Below are 12,225 nucleotides of genomic sequence, written 5' to 3'. Positions count from 1 at the left end.
TTACAATTTGGTGTAAAACATCTTACTATGCATAGTTTAAGCGGTAATAATATAGTTTAAATAATTTCTCTACAAGTATAATCATATGTTTAATTTAATACAGATTGTTAGGAAGTTATTGTATACTTTTATAAAACAACAATGGTTTATTTGTCATTCAGTTTTACCATTAGCTATTACTTTACCACGTTTCCCAGACAGACAGAAATGAAAAAATATCAAACTGAGGAAGTTATTATATTTGTTTTGTGTTCCTTAACAAAACCCAATGTAAATTTCTTGGGTGTCAATTTCAGGTACACACACCATATCAAAATTAATATTTTCATTCACTACACTAAAAAAATATTTTTTTAAAGAACCAATGCTTGGATTTCTTTTAATGATTGGAGATGGTAAATACTCTTTATTTGTCAATGAATGGTAAGCACTTGTAGTTGTCAATTAATGAATGTACCAGTCACTGACTTTGTAGTCAGACATATATATATATATATATAGATATCATAATATTTAATAATATAGGTACTATATTATAATAAGTTCACAGAGCTCTGCCCAACTGGCCTGTAAAGTTGTGAAAACTCCCATGAGAAATTCACTGCAGCAAACGCATGTTATTAAGAGCCTCACAAAATGTAATCTTTATAAAAATTATCAAATGTTCACTTAATTTAAGTACCATTTTAAATTTCTTTATTGTAGGTTATAATCATAGAGCAAGTTAAAAACAACAATATATTTTATTTGAACTTCTTCTGTAATCACTGTTGGGCACTGAGTTTATCCAGATAATAAAATTGGAAATTTTAGTAAAAATATACTCTAAACTCTAACTTTTCCAAACAATAATAATATACAGTGCTTGGTCACAACTTTAATGCAGATATCAAAGACAAAATTTAAATCTTTCTTTCCCTAAAAATATAAGGACTGTTATAAAACCTCAACTGTTTCGCAGACGTAAGTTTCTCATAATTGTTTCTGTATATATTTTCTTGATCTGGGCAATGTATCTAACTCAACTATGGTATCGGAAATATAATCCATTTGATCTAGGACTGCTCATACAAGTGCAAAGCCTAAAATAAAAACCATTTATGTAATTTCACTAAACATAAGAAGTTCTGATCCATGAGAACACTTTAATAATATGTACCTAAAATATTCCTACTTCCATTTCCATATTACACTGAGCCCCACCATTTATTACATCATAAGTGCGTTAACTGAAAGCTAAGGACTTTGACTTTATGATTCCTTTACACTGGCCAGATATAGTTCAATTGTTGAAGCTATTAAAAAATCATAGAACATTGGAGAGAAATTCGAATAATTTCATAGGTAACCGACTTTAGAGTCCCCTAAAGATGCTCTTTAAATTGAAACCTTAAATGGATTATAAGGTTGGAATATCTTTCAGTGACTATCATTTATCTCAGGACAGCATGGATGGCATTCAAAAGAAATATGCCCACTATGTCCCAGTTTTTCAGTAGGAAATTGCGTGTGAAGCCACAGGTAACTGCTAGTTTTTATTCATAAATACTCAGATATAGGAAATAAAAAATCCGATACGGCAGTAATTTTTAAAGGTTTTATGAGATTTTATATACATGTAGAATACACTGTGGTATCATTGTACATCCATAAGCAATAATGTATGCTCATAGGAAAGACAACCAGAGGTTGCAACCTTATACATATACAAAACCCACCAAGAAGCAGATTTCACACTAACAGGATACCAATCAACGCTGTATGAAGAGAAGCTATCCTGCATAGGAGCAAAATGGTTCAACACTTTACCTACAGACATGAAGACACAATAAACATAAAATGTGTAAAGGATGGATTCTTCAACATCCCTTTCACTACATCAACGAAATTTTAAAATCGAGGACTTGTGTGTTTTAACACCAGCCAAGTCCAAGTCTGTTTTGGTTAACCAGTTTCATAATACAGGAAGTTTGTTGAAAAGGACATTCAATTGGTATTTTTGCAGGCATGAATCTCAATGTTATATGAAGAAGATCTAGTACTCTCGATTTGGGTATGTTTAACTTACAACTTTATTGGACAATCGGTTTTTGGGGCTTCTGATGCAAAATTGTTGGATCTCTATGATTTTGTCATCACTTGTTTTTGGCGGTCAGTTCACTGTTAAAGTGGTTAAACCGACAAAATAGCTCTATTATCTAGCTAGAGAATATTGACCTCAATATGTAACCCGAAACTGACAAACTAACAATCGTTCAATTCTGCATACCAAAGAACACACTGTGCATTTTGTTGAGCTGTAAACATCGTACTTGCGACTGGCACCAGGCATGTCAGTCACAATAGCGGACTGCCACTGTGCAGCTGTTCTGCGCATGCCAAGGTTAACTTTCCTGCCATGCTACATGGAAAACAAAGCTTAGTTGATTCAATCTAACGTTTAAATCGTTAAGTTTTCATGAATAGTTTTTAAGTAACGTTTAAAATAACGGCATTCATTTTCGGAGACCCTGTATAAGTAGTCCATATTGTATTGAGGTGTATTGTATTGTAAATATGAATATTTTATAGCTCATTGGAATGTTCAATTTACCATAAATATCTATATGGCAGAATAGCACTTCTAGTTTTGTCCTAAATTGAATACAAGGGGTGAATGGTATAATGGGTTTAATTATAAAACCTATTATTTAAGTCTTTATAATAAAAATACAAATTTTACAGAATACGTGTCTCCACAGATTTATTTATGTTTGGACTGAAAATATATATACTAAGTTAAACGGATTTTCCCACATGATCTATAGAGGTTTCACAATTTTAAACTAGCACAGTTATATACCACAAGGTGTTTACTTCCGGGTCTGACCAAAAGTGAGTATAATAAGTAACCGGCTCAATGAAATATACAAATAACATCCAAAAATATTCTAAAACGGCACTTTTAGGGAGAGTAATGGTCATATTTTTAAGTTTTAAGATTGAGTCGAGCCGTACCTGATTTTAAGTTCTAAGATAAGTCGAGCCATACCTGATTTTAAAGGTATCTTTGTTCACTGATGATTTTGAAAAAAAAAGTTTCAATTATTTATTTCTTGTATACAGGGTAGGGTGGTACAAAATGTCAAAGTCATACGGTTTCTGTTTTATTTTACTGTTACCTTTAAAAATTTTTTTTTAATATGTATTTGTATGTATAGTTACTTTCTACTGCTATGAATAAGCTTATACTCAACAACTACTTTAACAAGTTTGGGAGAAATTATATGAGATGATAATCATGTTTTATGATACAACGAAGCAAACTCCCGGAGCAATGAGAAATGAACTGTTACAACATGAGGTTTTGGGCTTATGAGAATGTTTATGAAGAAGACATGCAATGTTATTTGGAAAATATATTTTACTACAGGTATTGCTTCGTGGTTACCATGATTATTCCATAGCATAATCTATTAGCAAACAATAGTGCAACTTTGGTTCTAAATCCTCTGAAACGAAGGAATAAGTTATACTCAAAATGGTGAGATGACAAAATCTTACAACCAATAAATTATATGGATTGTTTTAGTTTATTGGTTGTTTAAAAACCAATACTAGAAACTAATACTGATTGCATATTTGCATTATTGTTTTTATAAGAAACGGTCATATTAATACTTCACAATGGTGAGGTATTAAAATATTTTTTTAATTGACACTGAGTGCAAAACCCCATTTACGAACCAAATAAAATTATGTAATATAAAAACTGAAATATATCAATAAATAACTAAAATTAATGATGTTATTATTTTATTTTCATCAATTGTATATTATTATGAGGTAAATTAAATGGAAAAAGTAAAGATAATTGTAACACATTTTTTAAACATAAGAGCTACTTATACTTTACTTTACTTACCTCGGAACAAATGACATCTTCATGCAAGATCTTCTTTCCAGCTTAAAACATGGTGCTTTCTATACTTGTGTCCGTTATAAAAACATCAAGCACAGCAACAATTTTATCACAACTGAATTTAACTTCTTTTCCAAAATTGGCATAAAATAGCAGATGAAATAAAATAAAAAGTTTTCTATAGCATTTCTAGCTACCAGTGAATATAACTATGATAATTTTGTTTTACTGGTAACGCTTAAGAAATTACTGTGGTCATGGATTGATTTAATGAATTTGAATTGTAACTTGCAAAATGTACACGATTTTTTAAGGATTATGTTTTGGAAACATACGTAATAGAGGTATAAAGTGCTTTTATTATTGGTGTTAACACAATAATCAGAGTAGGTCTGACAAGTGGCACTCTATACGGTGGCAGAATGGAGAGGAAATCACGGAACAGGTGTAGTAGGCCTTACTTTTGAATAACTCCACTAGACTGCTACTATAGTTGTTCGCCATTTTTTTCGTGTGTGCTTTGTGGAAGTGATCGTACCTTATTTTAGTGAATTTGTGTTTATTGACCAGTTGAATATGACACAATGGATCCTGCCTTACCTGGACCATCTGGTTATGTGGTTATATTCAACAGGTTATGTGGATGATGAATCAGACGATACTGATGATGAGTATGGAGAAATCAGTGAATCAGCACCTGATGAAGATCCAGACATTCGTTACACTGCTCCTCAATGGTCTATCACAACGACAGGCATGAGGTCAATCGAATTCACGAGAATTGACACATTATTAGTGCCCATACCAGGTCAGAGGAAACAAATTGATTGGTTTAACCTTTTGGTTGACATTGTTTTCCTTGAAGAAATTTGTAAGTATACAAATGAATATACTCTTTAGGTTTATTTCAAACCTACTCTGCACCCAAGTCAAGAATAAATTCGTGGAAAAACTTGACAGTGGCAGAACTCAAAGTTTTCATTGCTTTAATAATGCATATGGGCACAATTCACCTAAAAGAATCCAAGATTATTGGAAAATTGATACACTATTTGGTCTACAGTACTTCAGAAAAAGTATGTCTAGAGATAGGTGTTTGAACATTTTCTATTGCCTTCACTGTAGCAAAGTGCCAAACGAGGGACAAAAGGAGAACTAAATAAAAAAAGTGGAACAGGTAGTAAATTATTTTAACAATAAAATGAATTAGGTTTATTACCCTTAAAAAGAATTATCTCTTGATGAAGTGGTGGTCCTGTTGCGTGGTACGTTGTTTTTTCACCAGTATATTAAAAGTAAACGCCATAAATATGGCATCAAACTTTATACATTGACTGAGCATCAAGGATTAATTTTGAAATTCTTGGTCTATGCTGGTTTTGATGATGAAATTGTTTGTGGGAAGGAACACACAGAAAAATAGGCATGTATTTCTCGAAGGAAAAATTAGAGAACGGGCACTCTGTCAATATGGACAATTTTTATAATAGCTGTAGTTTATCCTCCAGGCTCTTCTAACACAAAACCTATTTCACAGGAACTTGGCGGCAAGACCGTAAACTTGTCCCAATTCACTTCAAATCAGCAGTGCTAAAAACTGGTAAAACAATCACCAGATATGGGAATAATGTTATGATTGGCAAAGGGTCATGACATACATCTCTACAGAGCACGAAAACAAGATGGTAGATTTTGTGAACACAAGGTAAAAACTAAAGCCTCTCTCCATTATAACATATAATGCGTTTATGAGTGGAGTTGATAGAGCTGATCAAATGCTCAGTTACTACTCCTGTGAAGTCGTTCCGATGGTACAAACAAATTGTCATCCATATTACACAAATGTTGTTGAATGCACATGGCTTACACAATATGTACAGACCGAAGAAGACATATGATTTTATATTAGGAGTCATTAGATCATTAGTGCCGGCGCAAGTATAACTAGTAGAATCTCCAACACAAAAGAGACTACATCAAACTGCGCATAAGATTATGAAAAACACTGATTAAGACACAGAAACGGTCAAGACAACAGAAACCGGCTAAAAAGAAAAATATGTCGCATATGCTGGAAAGATGGGAAAAGGGTAAATACACTGTAGCACTGTGAGACCTGCCCTGACCAACCTGGTATGTGTGTTGGGCAGTGTTTCCAAACATGGATGGTTGCGGGGAATTTTAAATATGTAAATAAAAATTTTTAACGTGTAGTATTTGTAATAAATGTGTAAAATAAAGGTTGAACATTGAAATAGGCGGTTTTTAATAAGAAAGAACAAAACTGCGACTGTGACAAGGCAGTGGTACGTGACGGAAAATGTCAAACTATGCGGGTTACACGCTGGCGGTTAACGAACCAAAACATCCGGTATCAACAAAAAGGTCACTTTATATTCAAAATGGGGCTATATTCTGATCTTCAAAACACTAATGAATAAGTTTTTATGAATTTTTATTTGTCCGTTTTTATGAGTTCTCTTTAATGTATGTTCCCACGGCGAATGTATTTAACAACTCTGATGGTACAATGACTCTCAAGTTTAAAGATTTAGAAACCTTACAAGACAAAAATTGTTAAGAGTTTAAGCATGTACAATTTTTTATAAAATGGATTTTATTTCATTTATTGTAATAAAGTTTGTAAACGTAATCACATTGAATTAATTTTATTATATATAAAATGTAAAGACTTTTAAACAGCCAACATCTTGATACCTTAAAGAACTAGGTATTCAAATATATCTAAAAACAAAAATAGCTTAAAACTTAACAATTTTATAAATCTTGTCAATTTTGGTTAATGCTATAAAATACCAGAGACAAAATGAGATAAAGGACAAATGCCAATGGCCGCCATTTTTAACCATTTTATTGTTTAAGACTGGTTAACAAAATCATCCAAGTTATGCACAAATACTGTCTTTGTACCAAGTTTAAAGTATGGATCTATTAAACATTACGGTAGTTGTCATGTTCACAAGGTTGCTTTATATTACATAAGCCCATATATAAAATTTGTATACAAGGCAACAGCTTAATTTACTTTCAATAAAGATTGAACTACAAAAAGTACTTGCACCGCCGGGACTTGAACCCAGGTCTCACTTGCCAAGTTCATTACCAATTATTTTGTATTTGGCTGTTTCTGTCACATATATGTGTTAAATAACCAGGATAACACATTATCAGAAGACCAAGTATCTGTAAAATGACTTTTAAACATTTATTAAGTTTGTATGGACGCCAATAGCCTAATTTAATTTCAATATAAATGGTAATTTTGTGTTCTGAGAACCATGATTGGAGAAAAACCAAACTTTTATGGAAATTCCATCATAAGAGAGAGCGATTGATTGCTATAAGCAGATCTATATGAAATTAAAAATCTCAATCAGCTATTTGAACAAACTATAACTTATTATTCAAAACTTAGTTTATTATAATAGCATAACATAATAGTTGCCACTTCTCTAATTTATCATCTTGGCTGAAGACCAGTATCTTTTGATAAAATTAATTGGATTTTAAGTATTATTGGGAGACTGAGTTAAAAATCCAAAAACAATTGTAGAGTTGAACTTTCAAATTCGATGTTTTATATATGTTTGGTGTGTATAATTGGAGACCAGTTATATGGCCCATTTGTTTTTGAAAACCGCCTTACTTGTGTATAAAAACTTTCTAGAGAATCAACTGCCAGTTCTACTTGAAGATGTACCACTTGAAAGAAGACATCAAATGATATTCCAATATGATGGCGCACCGGCACATTATTTACAAAATGTTAAAGAGCACTTGCAGATAAATTTTCCAGGTGGATGGATTGGTCAAAGTGGATCAATTAATTGGCCTCCTAGGTCCCCTGATTTAAATCCCTTGGATCATTACCATTGGGGTGATTTAAAAGAACTTGTATACGCAGAACCAGTTAATTCCAAAGATGAATTAATAAACCTAATTTTAAACGCTTGTGAACTACTTAAGAACAATCGAGTTGCTATCAGAAAAGCTACATGTGGTTTCGTTAAAACGCACTAGATTGTACATAAATTATCAACGAAATTATTTTGAACCCCATTTATAAGGTATGGAAATTGGAATAAAAGATTAGCAAAGATCAGCAATTAAAATGTTATGTTTTTACAAAGAATGTTCATTTAATGAATAGATATATGGGATGTCCTGTCTTATTTTTCGTATGTGCTGATTTAATTAAACATTAATTTTTAAACTTTGTGTTTGTTTATTATTAGACTATTTTACATCATTCTCTTCAGAATACATTATCTATTTGGTTATAAAGTTTGCGTGTTTATTACTCATTTAATGAAGTTAATGTACTTCAAATCTAAACAAAGCATGTTTCTTTATACCGAATTTTACACATTGTCTGATATCTCAGAAATGGGTGGTCTTACAAGTCTGGGACATATTTTATTACGTTTTTTCCGTTCATTTTACATGAAATCCAATAAATTTAACAACTATCTTTAAGCCATAAAAACATCATTTACACTTTATTTCTGTCGTTTCCTAGAAAATCTTATATAATCTTTCGCTAGCCGTAGCTCATTAACAAAGTGTTTCCGGAAATATGTTTATATGCACTTTATTTATTATTTTGATGACAGGAAACGACATGAAAAGTTTGTTAGGTTACTCGTGGGACATCCTGTAAACATTTTCAGTTTCATATACATACAATTGGATAGTATTGCTCTTAACACAAATGTCTCCAATGTCTTTGAGGTTACCCTAAATTCTAATATTCTCAATTAATTGTCAACATAAAAAATTAATTTATGAGCCTAAAAAACTAACCGCTTTTATTTACACAAGACTTTTCTGCTACTAATTCAAACTGATACAATTAATAATTGATAAAGTACCTCAAAATGCTTAATCTATGTACTATTTATTCTTTCAAACTCAAGCCTCTACATTTGAAAACTTAAATTAAGAATAAAAGATTTAATGCTTCTTCCGGATTTTAACTTTTTTATCTGAGATAACAATATTCTAAAAAAAGTGTATGCCTAAATATTAGAACAACTGGATCAAACATAACAAGATCAAATCAAATTTTATGTCTGCATGTGTGAAATTAATTTCTTCATATCGAATGTTTGAAGTAAAACACAAAATTCACATTACAAGAAACAGTGTTTAGTATCATCAAACCTTGGATATACCTCATATAATAATGTTTGCTTTTATTTTAGTAATGATTAAACTTTTCCAAGATATTATATTATGATGAGTAAGCAATGTGACTGTACGTCTTAAAATTTAATCTGAATCAGGATACATTAATCAAGTTCACACTGTACTAGTGAATAGTTAACTAGTTTTAGAGCACACAACTAGAGTAGTAATAAGTATTACGGTTGAGCTGCTTCCAGTTGCAAAAGAAAAATGAAGTGCACACTGACACCTTGTTATGTAACCGCACTCCTGCAGGCAAACATTGTAGCCAGGTCTTGAGGACACTCGATATGAAACACACCAACAAGTACCAGAGCAGTACCACAGCCACCACTCACAAAACAATTTACATTCAACTGGCCAGCTCAAGATTCTTCTACTAATTCATCTCCCCCTCCTCCCCTCTGACCACAACAAACAGATGACACATGGTCTGCCCTCTATCAGCTGAACATTGGACACTCACTCTCCTAGTTATAATAGAATTGAGTACCCAGATACAAGTGCCATTACCTATACAAAATTGAAAACTTTATGACAGCATGTAAATTTTCTTCAACATTATAAAACTCAATTTCAATAAAACTGTTACACACATGTAATGCAATTTTTGATAACAGGCTAAATCACTTGGAGAATAATGTTTAGTACCAAATAAACATGTATGGGATTTTAAAATAAATACTTTATTTAAAAACTGTCAACTGTAGACTTTTTCCTTCAACTACTTTTCAAATAGTGTTTACAATAAATATGAAAATATTAATGAGTACAGATATACTTACATACCAAGAATTATGCATTTCCTATCAATTCATCCTCACCTTTCATATGGGATAAGTTTATTCAGTTTACCAAATAAAATGTTGAAATTACTACGAAAAAAAAAAATGAAATAAGGGGTGGTTAATAAAAAATGATAATTTTTAATGAGCTGTTAAAAGAATTCATCAGTTATTAATTTTAGAACAAAATATTACAGTTCTGTTAGAACAAATTATTATGATCAAGCACATGAATTAAACACACAAAAATTGCTTAAGCAGCATTAGGAGTTTTTTTTAAGATACAATTTAACTTGGGCAGAGTTTCTTAAACTGTACCAGAAATCCTTATAATTATGGAAAAATAGCAATGCTTCTATAAAAGTTTTTTGAAGTTACCTTGGTATGTTCTTTCCTATTGTTTGTTACCTAAGAATGTTTTTCAAACATTTGGTGTATTACTGATATGTTCATAAAAGAAAACCAAAAAGTCCACCTGCTAATTTCCAAAAGATAGCATTAAGAAACAATAAACTTGGGATTGTTTTGTTTTCTCCCTCAAACTTTTTAAACGTTCAGTAATCCTCACTTCTTGTGATAGATTACTGAAAAGAGACAAAACATCTTTCTATAAACCTTGTTTTCTATTAATTTTTTGCATTGAAAACAAATTTTCTACTTGACACATGAAAACATTCAAAATTTGAATGAAAATACTCAATGTTACCAGCAAATTTGAAATAAATATATATCCTTTCCATCTTAGCCGGCACAAAGATAGATTTCATATGTGATGAAAACTGAAAATGTCAAATTAGAGATGCATTAGTTTAGAAAGTTAATATTTGTACAAAACTGATGCTAAAACAACTCTTTAATGTTTGACATGTTAATACACAAATGTTCAAAAATTTTGAAACTCCATCATCCTGGAAATTATTATAATAAGTATGTAAATCTATTTCTAGCAAACATTTTTCTTGCAGACTCTTGAAGTGATCTAGGTAGATATTCAGATTAGATAGTTTAGTTTAATACACAAGCAATAGGAGGTATTTTTCCCATGGAATTGGGAAAATTACTCTAAATCACCACTTAAGTATTCAATTTGGGTAATACACAGTCTGTGTAAACACAGTACTGACTATATGGATCCATCTTTTGGCTGTGCAAGGTAAACTCTGTCTTTCCAAGGTCCCTTTGCCTGTATTTATAATAGTACTACAGTCAAATATACTAATTCTTAGAGGTGCGTACGTAGCTCATAAAATAAAATAAACATAGTACGTCAGCACCTATTTAAAATCTAACACAGCATGTAACCTATAACGAATAAGATTATTTATTTTTAAACGGTTTTGAATATTGAACAATTTTAACATATGGTTTAACATTTTCTAAGGATTGAAGATGGATTAGTGTATTTCAACTGTTTGCGATTGTCCTTCACCCTCATCAAGGCGTGGGAAGATTGAAATCTACCGACCAATTACACCAAAAAGTTGTTTCTTATTTACACTTAGATAATATGCAAATTCCGACTTACATAGAATACTCAGAAAGTCGATAATTGGATAGATAAACTTTAAAGGGTTAATAATATATCTAAGAGATCATTACTTATTGCTTTATACACCAGAGTGCAAAGGGACGATGGGTAAGACAGGAAAGCAACAAGTGGCCATGGCGTGCCTGCTACAAGCTTTACATTTGTGCAATAAGCCTTTTAATTGGGACTGTCCTTGGCTACCAATTGAGAGGACCAGCTCAGCTGCTATCTTCCCCCTCCCCCTGCACTCCAACATCTCTTACACTGCTTTACACTACACTTAATAAGACTGTAATTGTAGTGAACAATAACGACAAAACTATATATATATATACTCATTCAGGCCCACTATTCTGCCATCTGTAACTAAACCATTTTTATCTTTAGTCAAAACGACTGCTTAAATATTGTATTAAATGAGATTGAAACAAACTGACGTCCAGTACAATATTAATACTTATTCTTATTGGTACCAAGAGGATGGCAATATTAGAGTTGCAAGCAAAGGTAGTGAATTCTCAATGATACCAAGAGGATGAAAAAATTATAATTACTGGCGAAGGTAGCGAGGTTTTGTTTTATAAAATGTTTGAATTTGTATTACATGACTACAACAACTAAGCCTATAGATTTCTGACAAAAATCGAAATTTTCTGGTAACAAACCATATGAATTAGCCATTGATATAAGAACCTTTGGAAATGGACAGTTCATCACACTATTCTTTAAATGCAGTTACAATTTATTAAAACTTACTTATTAAGGGTATTTTGTTGTATGCTATTGGATCATCGGGTTGCTCC

General features: G+C 31.6%; 1 protein-coding gene across 4 annotated transcripts in view; it reads right to left on the bottom strand.

Moving 5' to 3' along the window:
* The window catches only part of LOC124365877 (transcription factor CP2-like protein 1), a 188,721-nt gene that overhangs the window by 150,357 nt on the left and 26,139 nt on the right, over window positions 1–12,225 (bottom strand). The window contains exon 1 of one of the 4 annotated variants that reach the window (XM_046821996.1): window positions 9,339–9,477. The exons of 2 other annotated variants lie outside the window; for them this stretch is intronic. The gene's annotated coding sequence lies outside the window, so the exon portion shown is untranslated. Of the gene's footprint in view, window positions 1–9,289; window positions 9,478–12,225 lie in introns of those variants that run through there. One more of the 4 variants, XM_046821988.1, reaches the window with a different exon arrangement.

Source organism: Homalodisca vitripennis, chromosome 1 (genome assembly GCF_021130785.1).
Source record: "Homalodisca vitripennis isolate AUS2020 chromosome 1, UT_GWSS_2.1, whole genome shotgun sequence".
In the NCBI taxonomy this organism is placed as follows: Eukaryota; Metazoa; Arthropoda; class Insecta; order Hemiptera; family Cicadellidae; genus Homalodisca; species Homalodisca vitripennis.
The sequence above is the reverse complement of the archived record's forward strand: the minus strand, read 5'-3'. Positions and strand labels throughout refer to the sequence as shown.